Below are 26,222 nucleotides of genomic sequence, written 5' to 3' on the forward strand. Positions count from 1 at the left end.
AGTATTCTAAGTCTCCCTATTCTCACTAACTTAAATAATATGTTATGCTTGTTCTACTATGTTGCATTTAAGTGATAGGAATTGCTTGATACCATTGATGCATATGCACTCCTTGATATCACCACTCGTTTCTCTACCTTGTCCTATGTAGATAGGCACGGAGTCTATGCTTAGCTTGCTTAGTCCGGTAGAAGTCGGGTGATTTCCTGTCACCTGCGAGATATAGGTGGATACCTGCTTGATTAAGCAGTGATTGCTTTGGGAAAGAATAACCAAGTGTGGAATGGAATTTGAGACCGGGCAGGGCCTTATGGTGGGTTGACTATAGTGCCCCTGCCTGTGTCGATTAAGGACCGATCGTTGACGGCCCTCTTGTCATGTTGAACGCCTGCCCCACACTTAGCTGGAAGGATAAGTCGTTCCGACCGCGAAGCCTGAACACTATCCGGGCCGGGAGTCGAGCCGCCATGCGCTGTATTGGTGATGGTTGAGGAGAACGACGAGGGCGCGGTGTGCAACCTTGGTATACCTTGGATACCTCGGTCGCCGGAACGGTCCTCGGGTACTGGCGGTGCCTACCGAACCCGCGATTTGGTCCTGGATAGTGTAACACGGTGATCTGTAGCTCACTTGATCAGTGAGTGTGGTTTGTGTAGGGAATACCTCGCCAGCTGGTTAGAAATCAATTCGAATCGCCATCGCTCCTGGACAGTGAGCACTTGACATGAGCCCTGTCCTCGTAGGAAGGACTATGGAACACTTGGTTTATATGATAAATAATTGCATGAATGCTATGATGAGGTACCATCATATTACTATACTTGCTTGTAATAGTGCAGGTGCAAACCTAGATAATACGTAATGATACTTTCAACTTGAGAAAATTAAAGAAGAAGGAATTTCCTTAGGATATGTTAATAGAATCGTGCTTTTATGCAAAAAGGTCGTCAGCTACCCCCCACTATATAGCTTTCATGATCCTTGAAGAGTCTTTATTTTAATTTATGACGGGTAAGTCTAGCTGAGTACATTCTCGTACTCAGGGTTCTACTCCCATGTTGTTTTGCAGATGGTCAAATGTACTATGGTTATTGCATCCTCTGCCTATACCCAGCTATGGGTGATGACTAGACCAAGGGCGATGGTCACTCCGTCTCTTCTTTTGCTTTTGTGGGAATGACCAAAACTATGGCACTGTATCAGACTAAATGTGTGTGTGTTATTTTCAACCATGAAGCTTCCGCTACTTGGGAACTTGGTTTATAATAACTTTAAGCACTCCGATGTTTCTCGATGAATGTTTTCGAACTGGATGTAACTGTGAATGGTGACCACTGAACTTATTACGATCTTGGTTGTATGTACGATATGTGGTTTGAAATCCTTCGAGATTTCATGGACTACCGGGATTATATGGGCTTAAGCTCGATGGTTTGACTATGCAAATGGTCGCTATTAGGCTTAATCTCTTATAATTTGGGCGGTTCTGTTACAAATAGTTACCAAGAGAGCATCAAGATGGCTCCATTTGAAGCCCTGTATGGTTGTAAATGTCGAACCCCGTTGAATTGGGTGGAATCCAGGTATTATGGCATCGATTTTGTGACCGAAGCGAAGCAACAAGTCCATACTGTCCAGCAACATCTGGAAGCTGCTCAAGCTCGTCAGAAAAGTTATGCTGATAAGAGAAGGAAGTCGATTGAGTTTGGAGTCGGTGACCATGTGTATATCAAGGTGTCACCGATGAAAGGTGTACAGAGGTTCGGAGTCAAGCGAAAGCTTGCACCTTGTTATGTGGGGCCTTATTAGATTCTCGAAAGAAAAGGGAACGTAGCATACAAAGTTCAACTACCAATTGAGCTTCGAGCTATTTTTCCTGTTTTTCACGTATCACAACTGAAGAAATGCCTTCGTGTTCCAGAAGAATGAGTGGAAGTTCGGGATATCAAGCTGAAGTGAAACCTGTAGCGGTTGTTGACCGCAAGGAACGGGTAACCCGCAATCATGTGGTTAAATTCTACAAGGTGTTGTGGAGTAACCACGGGGAGGAAGATGCAACTTGGGAAACGGAGGACTATTTAAAAGAAGTTTATAAAACTTTCTTCGAAAATCAGTAAGCTTCCAAATCTCGGGACAAGATTTTTGTAAGGGGGGAGGGCTGTAACACCCCAGTGTTATGGTTGCATCAATCACATGCATAACATGAGCATCATCATCTACTCAAGCATATCATGATCATCATCTATCTTGAGTCATGTCATTTTATGCAAAAATGTGATTTAACTTGCTTGAATATGCTTCCTATGCTTGTGTTTGTTTGTGCCATGCTCATGTGTGTGTGCTTTGCCTTAGTAAATAGTTTCTCTATGCTTAACTCAACCTTAGGAACAATGTTCATGTTGATCACTTGTCCAAATTAAGTGCTTAAGTCATACTTCCATGTATAGGCCCTAGAAATCTCTTTTGTTTGAGCTTTTAAAAAGTGTTTCTTAAAATGATTGCATGTCAACACTTTCTACAGCAAAGTTGTAGCAAATTTTATAAGGAACAAAAGTTGTTTTAGGGCCATCTCATGAAAAGGAACACATCATGTTCAAAAAGTGCTTGCAAGGCAGTTTTGGGTGCTGTTTTGGCACTTAGCCAAATTTGGCTAAGTCCACGCGCCAGCAGTTTGCTCGATTAATTTTGGGAGCCTCACATCTCTCAATCCAAGCCGATTTGGCTCTTGCTCCAGTTGACAATATTGTAGAACTCGGCTAGTACTCCAACTTTGTCAACTACACCATCTCCTAATTCGCTATGGTTTGGAAGATAATCACTGTCAAAGTGGCTCTGTCAGTCAGTCATCGTTTGGTCTGAATCGGAGCCGAGCTCGTCGACGTGTCCGACCGGCGACAGAACAACGGCGACATTTGGCGCCCGTACGTCGTCTCTGGCCCCACTCATCAGCTCTGTACGCTGCATGACCTCGACGGCGACACCCCGGGCGAAGTGGACGCGTCCATTTCCTTCCCCCTCTCGCTCTCTCGCCAGAAGCGCGGCCGCAGCGAGCTCACCGTCGCGAGCTCACTCCGGTGAGCTCAAAGGCGCTCCTCGCTGCGTTGCTGTCCACCAAAACTCGCCCACAGCTCCATCGTAAACCGCTCTCCATCCTCCAACCGCAAACTCGCCGTGAAACCCTCCGGTGAGCCGACATTTCCAACTTCCCCCAAATCGGGTCGCCGTGACCTTCTTCTCCGGCGAACTCAATGCTGAGCTCCTCGGAGCATCTCATCTCCTTTGGTTAGGTTCTAGAGGTAGCTTAGGACCTTAGCAAATGTTTGTGCCACTTGGTGGACGCTCTACCGCACTCACCGTCACCGGACACGACGTGCAGCGCCGTCGTGTTTCCGCCGGAGTTCGGCCCTCTCATGGCCAGCTCGTTCCACACCGTTTCAAGCCTACCCACCAACCTAGAAAGCTTCGCCGTAGTTCACTGGTGCTGTAGGAAACCCTAGGTCGCGCTCTACCGGCCTGAGAGCTCCGGCGTAATGCCGAGCACCTCCGCCGAGCCGCCATGATCGACGGCAAGCCCTTTCCGGTGGCTCCGCCATAGGAAAAAGGGGGTCAATCAGTTCGCGAGGGTCTGGGGATCGCGTTGGTGCCCTGGGTTTGGCCGGAGACCTCGCCGTCGCGGAGAAATCGCCGGTGAATGTCGTCTCGGTCATGAGGAAGACGAACCTGACATGTGGGACCCACTGTCAGTGACACGTCGTTTCCCTCCTTTTCTTTTATTCAAATCCAGATTTTTGGCATTCTTGCAAAAATCATATCTCTAGTTTCTGTGATCCAAAAATTGTGAAATAAATTTTGTGATGTTCCTTGATATGGCTAGTTTTTAATAAAAATATCAAATGTACCATGTTTTCTGGGAAAAATAATTGTTATGATTTAATTTTATTATTTATGTATAAATTCATATCTCTTGATTTACTGCTCCTTTTGCTATGAAATGTTTATGCTATGCTCTGAGTGGTATAAGAATGTTATGATAAATATTTCATGATTTTTGGAGTATTGTATCTGTGATATGTGATTTATGCTTGTGATATGGCTTGTTTTCTTAATTAAATCATAATAAATGTTTGGTGCTTATGCTGGTGCTCTACTCTGGTGTCAAACTTGTTTGTGGTAATAGTAACATGTAAATAATCTGAAATATGTTGTTTGACACTATCTAAGCCATGTTTCTTAATTTATGAAATAAGCACCTTGTCAAATGTTAAATGCTTATCTTGAATTTGGCATGTGCAACTGTTCTGAAAATTTTATGGTAATGTCAAGATGCTATGCTTGTGCTTGTGTAATTTTTGTAGATTTATGAAATAAGCACCTTGTCAAAATGCTTATCTTGTAAATGGAATTAATTTAATAAATGCCATGTTATTATATGTTTAGTGGTTAACATGTGATGTTCTGGTAATCTTAGGGTAATCTTGTGCTTGTAAGCCATTTGGTTGGCACTAAATATGTTTTGGCTATGTTATCAAACAATTAATTAAAGGGTTAAAAGCTGTTCTAGACAGCATGGGAGTAATCTAACCTTTGCTTGATGATAACTTGGTTTTCTGGAAGACTTGTCTAAATCAAAGTTATTGTAAACTTTATGAACTATTTGTGGTTTAAATTAGGGATCATTTGGTCCAATGGTCTAAAAGTTATGGCTCTTCCAAGTTAGGTTCCAGAAATTGGTGCTTTCTGTTTTTCTAGGACAAAATCTGGAATTTTATTTAATTGACTTGTTTAACTTATGAATCTTGCTATCAAGTTTAAATATGAAATATAGACAATTTCATAAGCTTTCCAGAATATCTTTATTTATGTTTGTTAGATCTATATAGCAATAGTTATGATCTGTTTACTGAGCTGTTCTGTTATGTGATGCTAGCTGTTTATAGTTGACTTGGTAAGTTTTGCTAAGCTAATTAGTCATCTTGTGTGAAATTGTTATGAAAGTTACTCCGTAAATGAGTGTCCAGTGAGTTCTAATTATGTTATCAAGCATTCATCCTCATCTAGGATGCACACATTCTTATTCATCGTGCATGCAATAGGTGCACCGGAAACGACCGCTTCGTTCGAGCTCAATCAAGCGAACCCCGAGGGCCAGGATATCAAACCGGAGGCGGAGGTCCAGCAAGCCGAACCGAGGAGCCCGAAGAGGAGGTCGAGTGCCCTAATCACAAGCCTGCCTCGTTCGTGAAAGGCAAGCCCCGGAGCATCTTAAGTCTCCCACTTTAATTTTGAAAGTTTACTTGAATATGTTATATCTATTGATGCATTACGTATAGGAGTTGTGATGAAACCCTTGCTGCGTTATCCTTATTCCTTGTCCAGATATCTTACCATTGCCTGGTCATAGAGTTAGGATCGAGTAGCAGCTTAGCTATGCTTAAATCGGTAGAAGTCGGGTGATATCCTGTCACCTACTCGAGATAGGGTTGTGTCGGATCACGATTGTCTATATGTGCTATCGTGGAAGGAACCTGATTAAAATGATTTAAGCCAGGCGGAGTTTTGCAAGGTTGTAGTAACTCCGTCTGTGGCAGCTAAGGACCGATCGTTGTACGTCCTCTTGTCTTGTTGAACGCATGCCTAACACTTAGTTGGCCGGATAACTCGTTCCGACCGCGAAGCCTAGTAATATGACTCAGGCTGGAAGACCGGTAAGTATGAAGTGTGCACTACCGGAGGAAGTGCGGTGTGCGGGGGACCATTGGCGTAAGACCAAAGGCAGGTGAGTTAAAAGTCCTGACCTCCCTGGCAGAGTGGTAGCCCTGGGAGTGCGGCGCTGATCGGAGCCGCGATTCCTGAGTCGTACCAAAGGTGACCCGCTGGCTCTCCGATGGGGGATGCTTGGGTGAGTGCTAGGAATAACCCTCCAGCTAGATAGGAATTGATTCGAATCGCCGTCTCTCTCGAATAGTGAGAACTTGACAGAGCTGCGGCAAACGTAGCATTCATTAAAGAACAATGGTTCGTAATAATGATGACAGCAGGGAAGAGCATATGATGAACTTGATATGGTTATTATTGTTTGTATTACTCAAAGTGAAGTGCTTTAGTAATGGTGATAATCAAGTGCTAGGCTAATCAAGATTAATATGATGCCTTTACAAATAGTATATTAATCATTTGAGCTTTTGGCAAATGTTGAGTCAAGCCAGCTACACTTTATCCTTAGCCTTGCATGATCCTTGGTGTCTTTTATGTTTTACTAGATGGGTAAGTCTAGCTGAGTACATTCTCGTACTCATGGTTTATTTCCACCTGTTGCAGATGATATCTTTTATGATGGCTTCTGCAAGACCTGTCTCCATCCCGCTGGGGATGAAGACTAAACCGTTGGGCACGGTTCTCTAACTACTTCGTACCTACTGCTTTTGATGGATGGCATGAGACTCTGGCAGAAACAAGAACTTGTGAACTAAAGTTTGGAATGTGTGTTGTAAACTATTTTGCTTCCGCTACTACAAACTTGTGTTGTAATAACTAAGTAACTCCGATGTGGTGCCGCTTCGACGGCGATGAATGACTATGTAACATTCGCTGTGTTATGTTGAACTATTACGATCTTGGTTTGTTGCAAGTTGGTTTGAAGTCCTTCGTGATTTCAGTTGACTACCGGGATTATATCGACTCAAGTTTGGAAACTTGATTGCTAATCGATCGTTTCTACACTTGAACTCTTATAATTTGGTCGGTTCTGTGACAGCTGGCATCAGAGCAACTTCAGCATTATAAATGCAGCATTTGTGTATTTAGAAACAAAAGAGTTTTTAAATAAAATTGTGAAAATCAATACTTAAGTTATGCCAGTGGTCGAATCCTCCTTGCCCATATAAGGACTTTAGGTGGCTAATTAAGTACTGACTTGGGGGGTTTTATTTATACATCTACAGCAGTACTCAGGTATGGATGTGTGATGACCACAGTATGCTACCCTGTGGTCTAATGGTAGAGGTAGCCTTCATATGTGAATTTGCCGCATATGTCGCTAGATTTAAATTATGCAACGTCGCACCTACGCCCTAGTAAGTGTGAGCTCTGAGAGCATGATCGTCCAAACGGTGTTCTAGGGGAGTGTTCGTGGTGGTGTTCTGGAGTGGTTACATGTCAAACCATGGAACCACGAAAGAAAATTAATTGGGGAGCATTTAATTTCCTGGGTAGCTGTGTTGTCATTGTTTGTGCATGTTGGGCATGTACAAGCAATGTGCACTTAGTTTACTGATTTCTTGAGTGATATGTTGGGAATTGTTGGGCTCCAATGAAGTTTTCTGCAGGTACTCTAACAGCGCACGTGTAAATCGCTAGTTATCGTATCGAGAGACGAATGTATGCCACCGTATATCCGTTAGAATATTAATTTCTAAGTTTGTGAGGACGTACGGTTCGCGCATGCATCATATCGCATTCATACATACATTCTGTCTACTCCTTCCCTTACTATATCCTTCCTTTTAAATTAAATAAATGTTGCTTAAATTAATCCTCTCCTACCCATGGTTATTCCTTTCCATAGATGGATGTGCTCGCTTCACCTCGCCCTAGTGACACCTTTTTGAGCGAGTTTGGCACTCCTACTTTGCTCTGGAGGGTGCTACAGTCTATGGGGTATACTGAGCCACCTCAGAACTCTTGGCGGGAGGTGGACATGACGGGAGGTTTGCAGTGGTTCGCTGTGCAGGGGGTTGTCCCACCACATGGGGGCAGGCCTGCATGGACGGGGTGGACCTGCAACTCAGATGGGCAGACGCCATGGGAAGCAGCTCAGGTTGCAGCCCATGCTATGCTGCTCAACATCTGTCAGAGGTTTGGCGATGAGCTGACAAGAGGGTCAGCGGCCTCCATTCCCCGTGCTGACCCAGTAGCAGCGGAGTGGAAGCAGGCTGATGGTTGTGCGTTGGTCCGAGGTCGAGGAGAGCGAGCTGAGAGTTCTAGTCTTGCTATGAGCGCTATGATGGCGGTGCTCAAGCTGTTCATTCAGCGAGAGAACACCTATGCCCAGGTGATGGTGGCTGTTCGCCAGGCTCAGGAGATGCAACAGAAGGCTAAAAAGCATGCTCGCAAGTTTCGCAAGCAAGCTAGACTCCTAGAGCAAGCTCAGAAGGACCGCAATGACTGGGAAGACATTGCGGAGTACCGTAGGTAGCAGTAGGTGAAGGCCATTAGAGAGAGAGATCACAAGCAGGATCACATGAGTCAGTTGGCTAGGTAGAGGGAGACAGTGCAGGAGCGCTTGGTGCAAATCACTCGTGAGAGGGATACTGCGCTCCGCGTGTCGGAGAACAGGCGCTAGGCTTGGGAGATGCACCGGATCCAGTCGCTTGAGCGGGAGAACTATCTGCAGGATCAGATTGAGGCTGGTCTTGTGGAGATTCACCGTCTCAACAACTTACTACACCCTATTACTCACCCTGCACCAGTGTACCCAGAGGTGGGACCTCAGGTGATCGTGGCCGATGATGATGGTATGGAGGTAGATGGACCAACCGCAGCTGCTCCACCTTTGCACGAGGACGTGGAGGACGAGGAGCTTGAGCCGGTTAGCGACGAGGATGGAGAGGCGATCTTCGACGCTGACTCGGACGATGAGCCTGGAGTGTAGTGGGTAGTCGATAGTTGTTATGTAAGGATCTTTTGTAGCATGGCTGTCGGCAGTGGTGCTTTTGTAATCATGATGTAATCCGGAACCTTGATCTTTGACTTATGGCCTGTACTGTGATGGTGTAATAACTTTATGGACCTAATGTTGTTTAACCTTATCGTGTTCGACCGGTTGTGACAATGTTTTCTGTTGTTGTGCATATTGCGGATATCTATGTCATGTGTTGGATTGGTGATGTTGTTTTGTGGAATTGAATTATTGTGCCTTTTTCTGTAAAGTTATTCTCTCGAATACTTTTAGGCATGAATATAAGTTCTTCTACAGCAAATCTTATCATCATCAATGCTCACTGACTGTGCCTTTATAGATGTCTCGTGGCACTCGAGGTGCGGAACAGCGTGTGAATATGAACCCACCCCCTCCTCCTCCACCACCAAATCCAGCTGAGCTAATGCAAATGATGGTGGAAAATCAGAGGCTGCTCACTGAAACCATCAACCGGATGGCAAACCAGGGTGGTCGGAATGCACCGGATGGGCCAGCACCTAATCAATACAGTAGCTTCAAGAATTTCTTGGATACTAAGCCCCCATCTTTCAGAGAGGCTGAAGAACCCCTTCAAGCTGAGGAGTGGCTGAACATGGTGGATCAAAAGTTCCGCTTGATTCGGCTGACCGATGGTTTGAAGGCTGAGTATGCAACTCACCTACTGTAGGGTCCGACAGGCATATGGTGGAATTAGTATCGGGAGGCTCTTCCGTACAACACTGTGCTTGACTGAAATCTCTTCTGTGAAGCTTTCAAGGGGCATTTCATACCTCCTGATGTCATGGAGATGAAGCATACTGAGTTCATGCAGTTAACTTAGGGAAACAAAACTCTGAAGGAGTATTTGCTTGCTTTCAATCATCTATCTAGGTATGCTCTTGAGTTTGTGAGCACTGAGACAAAGAAGATTGCTAGCTTCAAGAGGGGTCTTGGCCCCAAGTTGCTAAAGACTATGGGCCGCACTAAGTGTGCAACTTTCAATAAGTTTGTCAGTGATGCTCTCACCCAAGAGAACTACAACAGTGTGTACACTGTGACCAAGACTCGCAAGAGGGCTTTTGAGGCCGGGGCAGGGGCATCTCAGTCCAAGGCTCTAGTGGCAGCTAGACCCCTGTATCGTGCTCCAACTCCTAACCAGCGATATCGCCCTCCAGCAAAGAAGAATTAGGCGAAGACGGGATTCCGCAAGGGTTTACTCTATTGCTCTTCCTAGGGGCAACACGGGTCCCAGCTATGCCAAGACTCCACCTGCCAACCGTCCGTGCTAGAACTGTAATCAGACAGGGCACTGGCAAAGCAACTGTCCTTACCCGCCAAAGAAGGGCAACCAAGGGAACGTCCGCCAGGGGCGTGTTCACTAGACAACTGTGGAAGCAATTCCTGCTGGTGAGGTAGTTACGGCTAGTAAGTTTCTGGTTAACCAATGTGATGCACTTGTGCTTTTTTATTCAGGAGCATCACATTCTTTTGTGAGTTCAGACTTTGTGTCTAAGCATAATCTCAAGGCAATTACACTTGATAAGGGCAGTTATTGCATTAGTTCTGCTAGAAATGATATTTCTACCAATCAAGTGGTTTTGGGGGCAACTCTGGAATTAGGAGACCGTCAGTTCCTTGCTGATCTGGTTGTTCTACCCGGTGTGGGTATAGATGTAATTTTGGGTATGAAATGGATGAGTGGCAACGGAGTTCTTATTGACAGCACCACTCATGTAGTGATGTTGAGAGACCCGAATACCAAAGAGGCGTTCTTAGTGCAACTTCCTCGAGATATTCATATCCGTAGCACGATGAATGCAATTACATCTAGGGTCATCGAGGATATTCCGGTTGTGTGTGAGTTCTCGTATGTATTCCCTGATGATTTGCCCGGGCTTCCTCCAGATCGGGATGTGGAGTTCAAAATTGAATTGCTTCCAAGTACTGCTCCTATCTCTAGAAGACCATATAGAATGCCACCAAATGAGCTAGCTAAGCTTAAGACCCAGCTGAATGAGTTGTTAAAGAAGGGCCTTATCTGTCCTAGTTCTTCTCCTTGGGGTTGTCCGACTATCTTTGTGACAAAGAAGGATCAGTCCTTGCGCATGTGTGTGGACTATCGTCCTCTGAATGTGGTGACCATCAAGAATAAATACCCTCTTCCTCACATTGATATCCTGTTTGACCAGTTGTCTAAAGCCAAGGTATTCTCCAAGATTGATTTGCAATCTGGGTACCATTAGATCAAGATCCGTCCTGAAGATGTACCTAAAACAGCTTTCTCGATGAGGTATGGGTTGTATGAGTATCTCGTCATGTCCTTCGGTCTTATGAATGCGCCTGCTTACTTCATGTATCTCATGAATTCGGTGTTCATGCCTGAATTGGACAAGTTTGTGGTGGTCTTCATTGATGATATCTTGATATATTCTCACAATGAAGAAGAGCACGCGGAGCATCTGCATGTGGTGTTGTCGCGTTTGCGTGAGCATCAACTTTACGCCAAGTTCGGCAAATGCGTGTTTTGGCTAAAGAAAGTACCTTTCTTGGGCCACGTCTTATCTGAAGAAGGCATATCGGTGGATCTGGCTAAGGTGCAAGAATTGCTGGATTGGAAAGTTCCAACTTCGGTGCACGAGGTTCAGAGTTTTCTAGGTCTGGCTTGGTATTATCGTCGATTCATTCCGAAATTCTCAAAAATATCCAAGCCTATGACTCGCCTACTTCAGAAATATGAGAAGTTTGTGTGGACACCTGAGCGTGAAGAAGCATTCCACAAGTTGAGGACATTGCTTACATCAGCTCCTGTCCTAGCTCAACCTGATATCGAGAAGCCCTTCGATGTCTTTTGTGACGCGTCGGGTATTGGTTTGGGCTGTGTGTTGATGTAGGAAGGTCGTGTTATCGCGTATGCCTCATGCCAACTTCGAAAGCATGAGGTCAATTACCCTACTCATGACTTAGAATTGGCTTCAGTTGTCCATGCTTTGAAAATCTAGAGGCACTATTTGCTAGGTAATCTGTGCAATATCTACACTGACCATAAGAGTCTCAAGTACATCTTCACTCAACCTGAATTGAACATGCGGCAGCGAAGGTGGCTTGAGTTGATTAAAGATTATAATCTTCAAGTGCACTACCATCCAGGCAAGGCAAACGTGGTTGCAGATGCCTTGAGTCGGAAAGCGCACTGTCATTCAGTTCTCATGGAAGATCCATGGTTGTCACATCTTATGCACCCACTTGTGCTCAACCAGATTTCTCTGGAGAGTTCTCTTCGCAATCAAGTCATCGAATTGCAGCAAACCGATGAGGAATCTACCATATAAAGAGGAAAATGAAAGAAGAAGAAACCAAGCATTTCCGGGTCGATGAGAATGGAATCCTATGGTTCAAGGATCGACTCGTAGTTTCAAAAGACCGTGAGCTATGAAACCAGATTTTATCTGAAGCTCATTCATCCAAGTTGTCTATCCGTCCTGGTAGTAGCAAGATGTATCGGGACCTAAAACCTCTGTTCTGGTGGACCAAGATGAAAAAGGAGATTGCAGCTTTTGTCGCTCGTTGTGATAACTGTTGTCGTGTGAAGGCCGTTCACATGAAAGCAGGCTTACTTCAACCCTTGTCCATTCCTGGTTGGAAATGGGAAGAAGTCAGCATGGATTTTATCTCTGGACTCCCAACTTTTGTTAAGGGTTACGACTCTATCTGGGTAATTGTAGACCGTTTGACCAAGGTTGCTCGTTTTATTCCAGTTCAAACTGACTATCATCCACATCAGTATGCAGAGTTGTACTTCAAGTACATTGTCCGTCAGTATGGTGTGCCTCAAACTATCATCTCAGATCATGGACCGCAGTTCACTGCCCGTTTTTGGGAGTGTCTTCATGAGCAAATTGGTACTCACTTGGTTCATAGTTTGACATATCATCCTCAAACGGCCGGCCAAACTGAACGTGTTAACCAAATCCTGGAAGACATGTTAAGGGCATGTGCTCTCTCTTGAAAGGGTTCTTGGGTAAAGTGGTTGCCATTAGCTAAGTTCTCTTATAACAATAGTTACCAAGAGAGCATCAAGATGGCTCCATTTGAAGCCCTGTATGGTCGTAAATGTCGAGCCCCGTTGAATTGGGTGGAATCCGGGGAACGAAGGTATTATGGCATCGATTTCGTGAACGAAGCGGAGCAGCAAGTCCGTACTATCCAGCAACATCTGGAAGCTGCTCAACCTCATCACAAAAGTTATGCTGATAAGAGAAGGAAGCCGATTGAGTTTGCAGTCGGTGACCATGTGTATATCAAGGTGTCACCGATGAAAGGCGTACAGAGGTTCGGAGTCAAGCGAACGCTTGCACCTCGTTATATGGGGCCTTATCGGATTCTTGAATGAAAAGGGAACGTAGCATACAAAGTTCAACTACCAATTGAGCTTCGAGCTATTTTTCCTATTTTTCACGTATCACAATTGAAGAAATGCCTTCGTGTTCCGGAAGAACTAGTGGAAGTTCGGGATATCAAGCTAAAGTCTGACTTGGTGTATGAAGAGAAACCTATAGCGGTTGTTGACCGCAAGGAACGGGTAACCCGCAATCGTGTGGTTAAATTCTACAAGGTGTTGTGGAGTAACCACGGGGAGGAAGATGCCACTTGGGAAACGGAGGACTACTTAAAAGAAGTTTATAAAACTTTCTTCCAAAATCAGTAAGCATCCAAATCTCGGGACGAGATTCTTGTAAGGGGGGAGGGCTGTAACACCCCAGTGTTATGGTTGCATCAACCACATACATAACATGAGCATCATCACCTACTCAAGCATATCATGATCATCATCTATCTTGGGTCATGTCATTTTATGCAAAAATGTGATTTAACTTGCTTGAATATGCTTCCTATGCTTGTCTTTGTTTGTGCCATGCTCATGTGTGTGTGCTTTGCCTTAGTAAATAGTTTCTCTATGCTTAACTCAACCTTAGGAATAATGTTCATGTTGATCACATCTCCAAAAAGTGCTTGCAAGGCAGTTTTGGGTGCTGTTTTGGCACTTAGCCAAATTTGGCTAAGTCCAGGCGCCAGCAGTTTGCTCGATCGATTTTGGGAGCCTCACATCTCTCAATCCAGGCCGATTTGGCTCTTCCTCCAGTTGACAATGTTGTAGAACTCGGCTAGTACTCTAACTTTGTCAACTACACCATATCCTAATTCGCTTTAGTTTGGAAGATAATCGCTGTCAAATTGGCTCTGTCAGTCAGTCATCGTTTGGTCTGAATCGAAGCCGAGCTCGTCGACGTGGCCGACCGGCGACAGAACAACGGCGACATTTGGCGCCCGTTCGTCGTCTCTATTCCCGCTCGTCAGCTCCGGATACCGCATGACCCCCACGGCGACACCCCGGGCGAAGTGGACGCGTCCATTTCCTCCCCCTCTCGCTCTCTCGCCAGAAGCGCGGCCGCAGCGAGCTCACCGTCGCGAGCTCACTCCGGCAAGCTCAAACGCGCTCCTCCCTGCGTTGCTGTCCCCCAAAACTCGCCCACAGCTCCACCGTGAACCGCTCTCCATCCTCCAACCGCAAACTCACCGTGAAACCCTCTGGTGAGCCGACATTTCCAACTTCCCCCAAATCAGGTCGCCGTGACCTTCTTCTTCGGCGAACTCAATGCTGAGCTCCTCGGAGCATCTCATCTCCTCTGGTTAGGTTCTAGAGGTAGCTTAGGACCTTAGTGAATGTTTGCGCCACTTGGTGGATGCTCTACCGCACTCACCGTCGCCGGACACGACGTGCAGTGCCGTCGTGTTTCCGCCAGAGTTCGGCCCTCTCGTGGCCAGCTCGTTCCACACCGTTTCAAGCCTAGCCACCTACCTAGAAAGCTTTGCCGTAGTTCACTGGTGCTGTAGGAAACCCTAGGTCACGCTCTACTGGCCTGAGAGCTCCGGCGTAACGCCGAGCACCTCCGCCGAGCCGCCATGGTCGACGGCAAGCCCTTTCGGTGGCTCCGCCGTGGGAAAAAGGGGGTCAATCGATTCGCGAGGGTCTGGGGATCATGTTGGTGCCCTGGGTTTGGCCGGAGACCTCGCTGTCGCGGAGAAATCGCCGGTGAATGTCGTCTCGGTGATGAGGAAGACGAACCTGACATGCGGGACCCACTGTCAGTGACACATCGTTTCCCTCCTTTTCTTTTATTCAAATCTAGATTTTTGGCATTCTTGCAAAAACCATATCTCTAGTTCCTGTGATCCAAAAATTGTGAAATAAATTTTTTGATGTTCCTTGAGACGGCTAGTTTTTAATAAAAATATCAAATGCACCATGTTTTCTTGGAAAAATAATTTTTATGATTTAATTTTGTTATTTATGTATAAATTCATACCTCTTGATTTACTGCTCCTTTTGCTATGAAATTTTTATGCTATGCTTTGAGTGGTATAAGAATGCTATGATAAATATTTCTTAATTTTTGGAGTAATATATCTGTGATATGTTATTTATGCTTGTGATATGGCTTGTTTTCTTAATTAAATCATAATAAATGTTTGGTGCTTATGCTGGTGCTCTACTCTGGTGTCAAACTTGTTTGTGGTAATAGTAACATGTAAATAATCTGAAATCTGTTGTTTGACACTATCTAAGCTATGTTTCTTAATTTATGAAATAAGCACCTTGTCACATGTTAAATGCTTATCTTGAATTTGGCATGTGCAATTGTTCTGAAAAATTTATGGTAATGTCAAGATGCCATGCTTGTGCTTGTGTAATTTCTGTAGATTTTTCTGAGCACTTTTGCTGGTATCTTGTAATTATGTCCTTTTATGGAATTAATTTAATAAATGCCATGTTATTATATGTTTAGTGGTTAACATGTGATGTTCTGGTAATCTTAGGGTAATCTTGTGCTTGTAAGCCATTTGGTTGGCACTAAATATGTTTTGGCTATGTTATCAAATAATTAATTAAAGGGTTAAAAGCTGTGCTGGACAGCAAGGGAGTAATCTAACCTTTGCTTGATGATAACTTGGTTTTCTGGAAGACATGTCTAAATCAAAGTTGTTGTAAACTTTATGAACCAGCTGTGGTTTAAATTTGGGATCATTTGGTCCAATAGTCTAAAAGTTATGGCTCTTCCAAGTTAGGTTCCAGAAATTGGTGCTTTCTGTTTTTCTAGGACAGAATCTGGAATTTTATTTAATTGACTTGTTTAACTTATGAATCTTGCTATGAAGTTTAAAGATGAAATATAGAAAATTTCATAAGCTTTCCATAATGTCTTTATTTATGTTTGTTAGATCTATATAGCAATAGTTATGATCTGTTTACTGAGCTGTTCTGTTATGTGATGCTAGCTGTTTATAGTTGACTTGGTAAGTTTTGCTAAGCTAATTAGTCATCTTGTGTGAAATTGTTATGAAAGTTACTCCGTAAATGAGTGTCCAGTGAGTTCTAATTATGTTATCAAGCATTCATCCTCATCTAGGATGCACACATTCTTATTCATCGTGCAAGCAATAGGTGCACCGGAAACGACCGCTTCGTTCGAGCTCAATCAAGCGAACCCTGAGGGCCAGGAGGTCAACCCGGAGGCGGAGGTCCAGCAAGCCAAACACGAGGAGCCCGAAGAGGAGGTCGAGTGCCCTAATCATGAGTCTGCCTCGTTCGTGAAAGGCAAGCCCCGGAGCCTCTTAAGTCTCCCACTTTAATTTCGAAATTTTACTTGAATATGTTATATCTATTGATGCATTACGTATAGGAGTTGTGATGAAACCCTTGCTGCGTTATCCTTATTCCTTGTCCAGATATCTTACCATTGCCTGGTCATAGAGTTAGGATCGAGTAGCAGCTTAGTTATGCTTAAATCGGTAGAAGTCGTGTGATATCCTTATTCCTTGTCTAGATATCTTACGTTCGCGAGATAGGGTTGTGTCGGATCACGATTGTCTATATGTGCTATCGTGGAAGGAACCTGATTAAAATGATTTAAGCCGGGCAGAGTTTTGCAAGGTTGTAGTAACTCCGTCTGTGGCAGCTAAGGACCGATCGTTGTACGTCCTCTTGTCATGTTGAACGCATGCCTAACACTTAGTTGGCCGGATAACTCGTTCCGACCGCGAAGCCTAGTAGTATGACTCAGGCCGGAAGACCGGCAAGTATAAAGTGCACACTACCGGAGGAAGTGCGGTGTGCAGGGGACCATTGGCCTAAGACCAAAGGCAGGTGAGTTAAAAGTCCTGACCTCCCTGGCAGAGTGGTAGCCCTGGGAGTGCGGCGCTGATCGGAGCCGCGATTCCTGAGTCGTACCAAAGGTGACCCGTTGGCTCTCCGACGGGGGATGCTTGGGTGAGTGCTAGGAATAACCCTCCACATGGATAGGAATCGATTCGAATCGCCGTCTCTCCCGGATAGTGAGAACTTGACAGAGCAGCGGCAAATGTAGCATTCATTAAATGATAATGGTTCGTAATAATGATGACAGCAGGGAAGAGCATATGATGAATGTTGACGGTCCTTAAGTATCAAATTTAATTATCAAATAAACAAAGAAAAGGATCCAAATGAAATCAACATCCAGACTTAGGGTTTTATCTAACAGAATTCCACGAGTTTTGGTGTTTGTCTATTTCTGCAGGGGGTTATCAGGAAATACGGAAGAATGGCCCACACGTCGGGATTACAAAGAGATATTAACGTGCCGCGCAATTATCTTACACCTAGAAGACTCCAGAAGCCACGAGAACGAAGCGGAGGCCGAACGGAGCCTGGCCCAGGGCGCCCGCCCCCCTTCAGAGTCCAATTAGGACTCTCTTTCGGGATCATGCTCCACCGACCTAAAGGATCAAGGATAATCGTTCAATCAATGTCTGTTTGATCTGACAGCCCATATTCACTTGGAAGGACTATAAAACCAGACCCCCTGGCCCCTGGAGGAGAGAGCCTCTCAACCCTAATTCATTATTCAGCAAGGGAGAAGAAGCCTCTGATCAAGCTTAGAGCCACCACATCAATTAGACATCTAGATTAGCATAGCTACATAGGATTAGAACTAGAAGGAGTCAATCTTCGATTGGTTTCCGGATCTGTCAAGAGGATTCTTGGTAATTCTCTAATTGTTCTTCTAATTGTTCATCTTTGTTCTTCAATATTATGAATATGACTTTGTTCTACTTCAATATATTGCTTATGACTTTGCTCTACTTGTTTATATTCAAGATTACATTGTTCTTAGTTTATCATGGTTATATACTTGGCTTAGTTAGATTGGATTTATATACATGTTTAGGATCGTGTAGCGTTTATCCATCGGATCCATGGGTAAATGATAGATATTATGTAGGCGTGGTGCTTATACCGTATTTATCTGAGATTGTACCCAATATGCCAGATCGCGGGGTAGTTCGTGATAGTGACAGCTTCATTGATTCTTATATAGTCCCCCTCTCGTGTATTGGGCTGGCAGAGCAACATTATTAGAGGAGAGTGATTACGATGTTTCTCATATTCCTTGCTAATATCACTATTCATGGGCGTAGTCCTGTCTCATAATGATTGCTAAGTATGCTTGCACTAACTATGATAATGCTAGACTGTATAGTTGAGAATAACTTAGGAAATATTCTTGTAGTTTGTCCTAATTCCATGCTAATGACTTGCTAGAATATCTAATTGAGGTGCTTATCATATTTATTATGTGGCTAAGTTATGCTGATCAGATTAATTATCTTTGTCACTATTCATTACTTCATATATCCTTTATGTGACACTTATCTCTGTATGAAAGAGTTAGATAAATGTTCTCAATTATACATGCAATGATAGATACTCAATCTCATATTCTATTCTATAATCAACATTGATGGTTACTAATCCCTTTCCAGTGGTAAAAATATAAATAACGATACCTGGAATACTTCCCGGTTAAAATGCTACATCGGTATTAATCTGTGCGCTTGCAGATCCCATTCATTATTTATTTAGATGAGCAATTGCATATTTTAATACCGCGTCTTTCATGTCATGCTGGGGATGACAACTTGGCTTAAGTGGCATGAGGGATAGGTTTGGCATTTTTGGCACCGTTATCAGAATTAGAAAATTGTCTACTTTTGGTAGTGATGTTAAGAATACCCAACAAGCATTTTTGGCGCCGTTACCGGGGAAGGTTGATTACTAATCAGGAATGAATATAGGATTTTGAGTTATCATTCGCATCACTAATATGATTGAGCTTATCAATTCTCTCATACAGTTTTTTTTAGATCAAAGGCGTTTACCCAGCTTTATTAGAAAGCGTAACAAACACCCCGATCCGAAACTGGGGTTTCTAGTTTTACAAGACAAAGTGCCAACCAGAATGGAACCACCTCTAGAAAGAGCAACAAAGAAACAGACGACTCTAACAAGTTTCTCACACACCAACTCAGCGAAACTTAAGAACTCTACTACAAGACAACTAAAACGCAGCAGCAGTGTTCGACGACATTAGATTCAGCATATCGTCTACCATTGGCTTCATCTTGGACTTCAGCAAAGGGCGCCAGGACTTGATCAGCATCAGCGTCTTGTGGATCAATGCAGCCGGTGACGCCATGACTTTCTTGTTGAAGACTAAATCATTCCTGGACTTCCAGACAGACCACAAAGCACCTGCAGATATAAAAAGGGTTAACACTTGTTTCTTACCTCGACTCTTTTCCACAATCTCTAAAAACAGCGCCGTGCAGCTTGTTGGAGCCACTTCCCATCCCAGATATTCTCGCAAGAAAGTCCATAGGAAAATGGCTAAGGGACATTGGAAGAGTATATGATCAGACGTTTCAAGTTTATCACAAACAAAACATTTTTCGGGGCCAGACCATTTTTTCTTTTTCAGCTGAACTCCACATTGAATCCTATCATGCAAAGCCATCCAAAAGAAGATCTTAACCTTTAACGGTATTGGACTATTCCAAAGCAGCATAGCTCTAGTATCTTTCACACCTCCAAACGTCAGTGCTTTATACAAGGAGCTCGTACTATATTTTCCAGATTTTTCCAATGCCCAGCGAACTACATCAGTCCAATTTGACAGCTGAACCTCCTCTAACAAAGCTAGTAATTCTTGACGCTCAACACTGAAACTGTCATTAAGTTGCCTCCTGAATGAAATATTCCATTGACCCTGATCAAAGCTCTGCCAACCTCAATATCTTGATCTGAAGCAATTTTAAACAGGTTATGGAATCTGATCTTTAAAGGACACTCACCAACCAGCAATCATGCCAGAATCTTGTTTGGTGCCCTGCTCTGATCTCAACTATTCTCCCCTTTTGATACCATTGTCTCATATCCAGCAATGATCTCCAGAATTGGGATCCTTTCCTATTTTTGATTTGGAAAATGCTTTTCTGTCCCAAATATTTCTTTCTTAACAGTGAACAGCACAAACTGTCATTCCCCCTTTCTAACTTATCAATCCATTTTACCAACAAGCACTTGTTCATCACTCTCACATCTAAAAAACCCAAACCTCCAAACTCTTTAGGTCTACTAAGAGCTGGCCACTTAACCATATGATATTTTCTCTTCTTACCCGAACCTTGCCAAAAGAATCTAGCTCTAATAGAATCAAGCATTTGGTAATTACCCTCATAGAGCTCATATACCCCCATAGTGTACATCGGGATGCTGGACAGGGACGAATCAATTAGAATGGATTTACCACCTGAGGAGAGATAATCACATTGCCATGTCCCTAATCTTTTTTCTGTCTTATCGCTCACATATCTCAATTGAGCTTTTGTGATTTTACAGTCACTAAGCGGCATACCAAGATACTACATAGGGAATGATCCGGTTTTACACCCCAAGATCGTCGCTGCTTGTCGTTGCTCATTCACCGACAAACCGACTGAAAAATTTCACTCTTCTCAAAATTGATCTTCATTCCCGACATAGCTTCATAACAAGACAGAATCAGTCTCACGTTTGTTAGATTTTCAACAGAGAACTGTAACAGTAGCACTGTATCGTCCGCATACTGTAGATTTGTAATACCTCCATCTAATAAATGTGACACCAAGCCTTGAATCACTCCAGCGTCACTAGCTCTAGATAACATAACTGATAAAGCATCAGCTACCAGATTGAAAAGCAGGGGAGATAAAGGATCACCCTGTCTCAGACCCTTATAACTCCTAAAATATTCGCCTCTCTCCCCATTTAAATCTATGCACACTCTGCCTCCTCTAACTGCCTTACTGATCCACTGGATCCAAGTATCAGAGAAACCTTTCCTATGTAAGACCTCTTCCAAAAAGTTCCAGTCCACATTGTCATATGCCTTCTCAAAATCCAATTTCAAAATAACTCCAGAGCTTTTTTTGGATTTCAACTCATGCAAAATCTCTTGCAAAATCACAACCCCCTCCAAAATATTCCTACCTGGGATAAAGGCTGTTTGGTAAGGGCTAATGATCTTGTCAATCACGGCTGTCAGTCTGATAGTGAGAGTCTTGGTGATTATCTTGTATATAACATTTAACAAGCAGATAGGTCTGAATTGCTTTACATTGATAGCTGGCTTGACCTTAGGAATTAAGATAATAACTCCATAATTGAGCCTCCAAAGCTCTAAGTGACCTTCATATAGATTATCCAACATTTCTTTAACATCCTCTCTGATACTGGGCCAGAACGCCTTATAAAATTCGACTGTGAACCCATCTGGACCGGGGGCAGTATTATTCTTCATCTATTTGATTGTATTATCTAGCTCTTCAAGAGTGAATGGTTTGATCAAGGCTTCATTGTCCACTTGCTGAATCTGTTGATGAGCAGGCCAAATATCCGGATCCAAGTGCATCTGTGCTACCTCAGCTCTACCAAACAGAGTTTTATAATACTCAGTAATATGACTTTTCAGAAGATTTGGTTATCTCCTCTTGACCATCAATCTCTAGCATAGTAACCTGCATTTTCCTCTTTCTACCAGTAGCACACTTATGAAAATAATTGGAGTTAGAGTCACCTTGTAACAGCCATTTTTCCCCACCTCTCTTCTGCCATTGAATTTCCTCATGAGTCAGAATTTGTTATAGAGATTTATCTAAAGAATATCTCTCTTCCCATTCAGCAAGACTAAGATGTCTAATTTCACTATAATCATCTAGAAGATTAATTCTGGACATGATATCTTGTTTAGCTCTTCTCTGATGGGTGTCCTGATTCTCATCCCAGCCTTTAATAGCTCTTCTCAATTTGCTCGAAGTAATATGCCAATGATCCAGAATATTATGTTTGTATCTGGAAGGCCATTTATCTAAAACCCACTCTCTGAAACCTTCCTGGTTTAACCAATGGGAGCTAAACCTAAAATAACACTGGCATTGTGAACAAATACCTCCAGTATCTACAATGAGTGGGTTATGATTGGACCCTACTCTCGGCGCCGTGAGAACAACTGTCATATTGAAATTATCCTCCCAAGAGTTAGATACCAGGACCCTGTCTATAACACACATGATACGTGGTTTCTGCTTGTTTGACCACGTATAACGACTGCCAGTCCTAATCACTTCTTTGAGCTCAGTTGTATTAATCATTTCATTAAAGGCATCCATCATTTGAAGATCAACATTTCCTGAAGACTTTTCGTCTATCTTCCGAACTAAATTGAAATCACCACCCAGCAACACAGGCAACTCTGAATTTTGAACCAAATTTTGAATTTCTTCCAAGAACTCTAATTTTCTGTCATCATGGGCTGGTCCATAGACATTAACCAGTTTCCACACAAAACCATCTGACTTCATTGTTAAAGTGCAGCTCTGGAAAAAGTTACCAAAAACCTCTTCTCATGTCATTGCCAGTTCTCTGTCCACACCCAGCAGCAACCCACCAGAATGACCAGTGCAAGGTAACCAGGACCAGAACATATCTTTTTGACCAGCAAATCTATCTAACTCTCTCTGACTAAAAGTACTTTTAATAGTCTCTTGCAGACAAACACAATCAAAGGAATACTTACTAATTAACTCTACTAACAGCTTCCTTCTCCCTGCATTGCCCAGGCCCCTAACATTCCAAAAAAGAATCTTCATCCTTGGTCAGCTACTAATAAGTTAGGGACTATATTATCCTTATTTTCTCCAGCCTCTAAAACATTTTGATGTTGTAACCCAGATCTCTCAATAACAGGCATATCTCTAGGAACATCTCCATTAGAACTCTCAGCAATTGAGGATAATTTCTTTTTGGTGCTCTGGATAGCTGCCAAAGCATCCTCTTTAGCTTGAATTAAAGAAATGTTTGCAGTTCTAGTTGAATCATCATTCCCCAGAGAAAAACCACAGGTTTTAGCTAGAGAATCTAAAGCACAAGGAGGGTTAGGGCAAGAAGGGGGAATAGGGGGGGCAGATATACCTTTAGCAAGAGCTTTCCTGGCCGTGGCTTTCTCCTGCATATCAACCTCAGTATCTTTAATCCTAGCACTTCGCCTAGTCTTGCATAATAAATTGGAGATTCTCTTGGTGGGTTTTACTTCTAACTCTATATCCAGCTGGCAAGTATCCTCAGCAAGATCTACAGGCTTAGAGACACTCCTCTTGCTTGTAGCTTGAGCATAACTCATTGTTTCATTCATCACTGGGGTATTCTTCTCATGGACCAATAACTCTATCTCACTCATTTCTCCTTTCTCCTGAGAAACATCAACCTCTAATACAGCAGTAGGCAAGTCTGTTAACCCAAGGTTTTCACTGAGCTTAAAAGCAGCTTCCCCAGATGTTAAGACCACATCATCTGCAGAATCATTCCTTTTTTCCTCAAAAGTATCTGCCAGAACAGCACCCTCAGTGTTTTGTTTAGTAAGGTTGATTGCTAAGTCATTAATTTCCTGAAAAACATCAGAAAAACCTAGCAAGACCTCACAGTCATGAGAGTATTCCTGAACAGCCTCAGAACCACCAGCAAGCTTCTTACCTCTATGGTCTGATGGCCCAGACTTATCAGTTTTAGGTTCTTCTTGAAAATGGGGGTGACCTGTCTCCAACCAACCATGGCTATCTTGTGACTCAGGATCCTCTTCATCAGTCACAGCATCATCATCTATATCAGGGTCATCATCAGGTTTGGAAGGAGGAAGTTGCTTAAGCTTGTCCGAGTAGAACCAGGAGATCTTCCTGCCTTGTTTGTTAATAAATACCTCTGAAGTTCCACCAATCTGATTTGGATTCTTACAAGCAACCTTACCCAGATAGATTTCCATTGAAGAGATGGCAAATGAACCTCCTCAGGATCCCCAACAAGTTGAGCCAGTTCTAGCACTGCAAACTCAGTTCTAGCAATCTTTGGAATTCCCACAGCTCTGACCCAGACTGTCTGAAGAGCTTGAAAAGCATCAGGTTCCATATCAGTTTCTTCCACCACAGCAACAATATCAGAGGTAATGAATTTGATGTTCCCCATTTTAGTAAGCACATTTAGAGCAAGTCTGGAAGGGAGAGTCACTAAGAATTCACTGCCAGAAATTCTAATCACATTCCAGTTCCATTTAGAATCCATCAGATATTGAAGTTCTGTTGTGATTCTAAATTTAGTACCTCTTCCTTCTAACACAGACACAATAGCTCTAATAGGTGCCTCTCACTCTGGGTTTTGCCTCTGTTCCTTTTTTGGTTCTGGTATATTCAAGGAGTAAAACAACTGCCCCGGGATACCAAAGCCACACAAGTGTTAACCTTTGCTAGCTTTCATAGGGCACTGATTAGATTTATGACCAACATCTCTACAGCTATAGCAAAACGGTGGATTCCAACAAACCGACCAATGGTGGCCCTCTTGATTACAATTAAAACATTTCATCGGGGGTCCCGAGTACTGACCTTGGTGAGACTCCCTGCGTCGGTCCTCAAGCTTATAGCGAAGGTCAGCTTCAGTCATCTGACGGACATCTCTTTCATCTCGTTGACTGCCCACACGCTTTCGGCCTTGGAAATCTCTATGTTCACGATCTCTAGGTAACTGGCGAGGATTTTTGAGATCTCTATCGACTTGAGTTTGCATCTCACGCTGTCCCCAGCCATCTTTCTGAAAGGTTTCATGGCCTTCCTGTGCCTGCGACCCAGACTGCGACTGACCCTCTTTCTGATAAGATTCACGCCCCTTCCTCTGATAGCCCTCGCGACCGTCTCTGCGCTGGAAGCTCTCCTGCATTTCCCGACTGTCCCTGAACCGGTCAGCATCTCTACCTTCCCGCCCTTGGAAGAATCGCTTCTCCATTGATCTCTGGACAACCTCCACAAACAACCTGGTGTCAGTAGATGATGGCTGAACTCTACGGAGAAACTTAGCCTTGGATCCAAACCTCCGGACGTCGCTCGCACACGCCGAGAAGTGCTCCGCCGTGGAATCCCAAACCCTAGCGGCGGCGACCTAGACCCATCGGGAAGAGGGGGAGCGAGATTTGGCAGGGAGGGGGTTGGACCTGTTACCAGACGGGGGGGTATAGGAATGGGCAAACAGCTCTTCAATAGATAACCCTTTATGGGCCGGCCCATTAGCTTTTTCCTTTCCCACCTTCAGAGTCGTCGTCTTCCTCTCGAAGCCTCATTCAGGCTTACTCTGCTTCATCATCGAGGACAGAGACAATTCCAAATTCTGATCAGGAACTCCAGAGTTACCAGAAAAGTGTAGGGTCTCATTGGATTGAACCATCGAACTCTCAGAAATGTCATTCTCCTCAGCATTTCTACTCTGCCAAGTAAAATTCAACGGAACAGAACCCACAACAATCGAACTAGAACCTATCGCTGCAATTGGGGGAAGGTATTGATTCTGCAGCCGCTTCTCCATGATCTCATCACAAGGCAGAGAATGTTTCGGAAGACCAAACGCAACCTTCGTAATGTTGCGATGCGAGCACAGAGGTGGAAAGTGCTCCGCGCTCATCCAATCCTCCAAATCCATCTCTAACTTCCGAGGTGAAACACGAACCAAACTGGATGAACGAGACGGAGTACTCACCGCATAACCCTTGTCTCCTCCTCGCCTCTCAGATCTCCAGGTCACCTGATCCTTTTGTGGAGCCACCGCAAAAGGCGAAACCGCCAGAGTCAGCCTTCTGTTCCCCATGACCCAGATGCAGAGGAACTTCACGGACCAAACGCTAGAGCGCCTTTTCTCATACAGTTTTACCTCGATATTTTTCCATTTTATCTTATGCAGGGGAATGTATGAATAGAAGACATCTTCCAGGAAATTTTGTTGACAATCCCGAAGCATTATTCAGAAAAACAAGAGCCAAGCTCAAGAAGAGATCATCAACACTTCAGCAAGAAGCTTCATCCAATCAAGAAGATCACCGGAACTTGTCTTCAGAGTTTGAAGCCATGGCGAACAAATCGATCCGTGAGTTCTCATCTCCCACTACGGACAACAACCGTACTGGACCTGCTGTAGAGATCGACGGCAACTTTGAGCTCAAGCCTGGACTTATCAACATGGTGCAATCCAACCAGTTCTGTGGGAAGGCACACAAAGATGCTAGTGCTCATCTCCAACACTTTCTGGAGATTTGCAACA

General features: G+C 43.8%; 1 pseudogene; it reads right to left on the reverse strand.

Moving 5' to 3' along the window:
- LOC110434783 lies at positions 19,114 to 25,772 on the reverse strand (annotated as a pseudogene).

The sequence above is a fragment of the Sorghum bicolor genome, chromosome 4 (genome assembly GCF_000003195.3).
Source record: "Sorghum bicolor cultivar BTx623 chromosome 4, Sorghum_bicolor_NCBIv3, whole genome shotgun sequence".
NCBI classification, from domain to species: Eukaryota; Viridiplantae; Streptophyta; class Magnoliopsida; order Poales; family Poaceae; genus Sorghum; species Sorghum bicolor.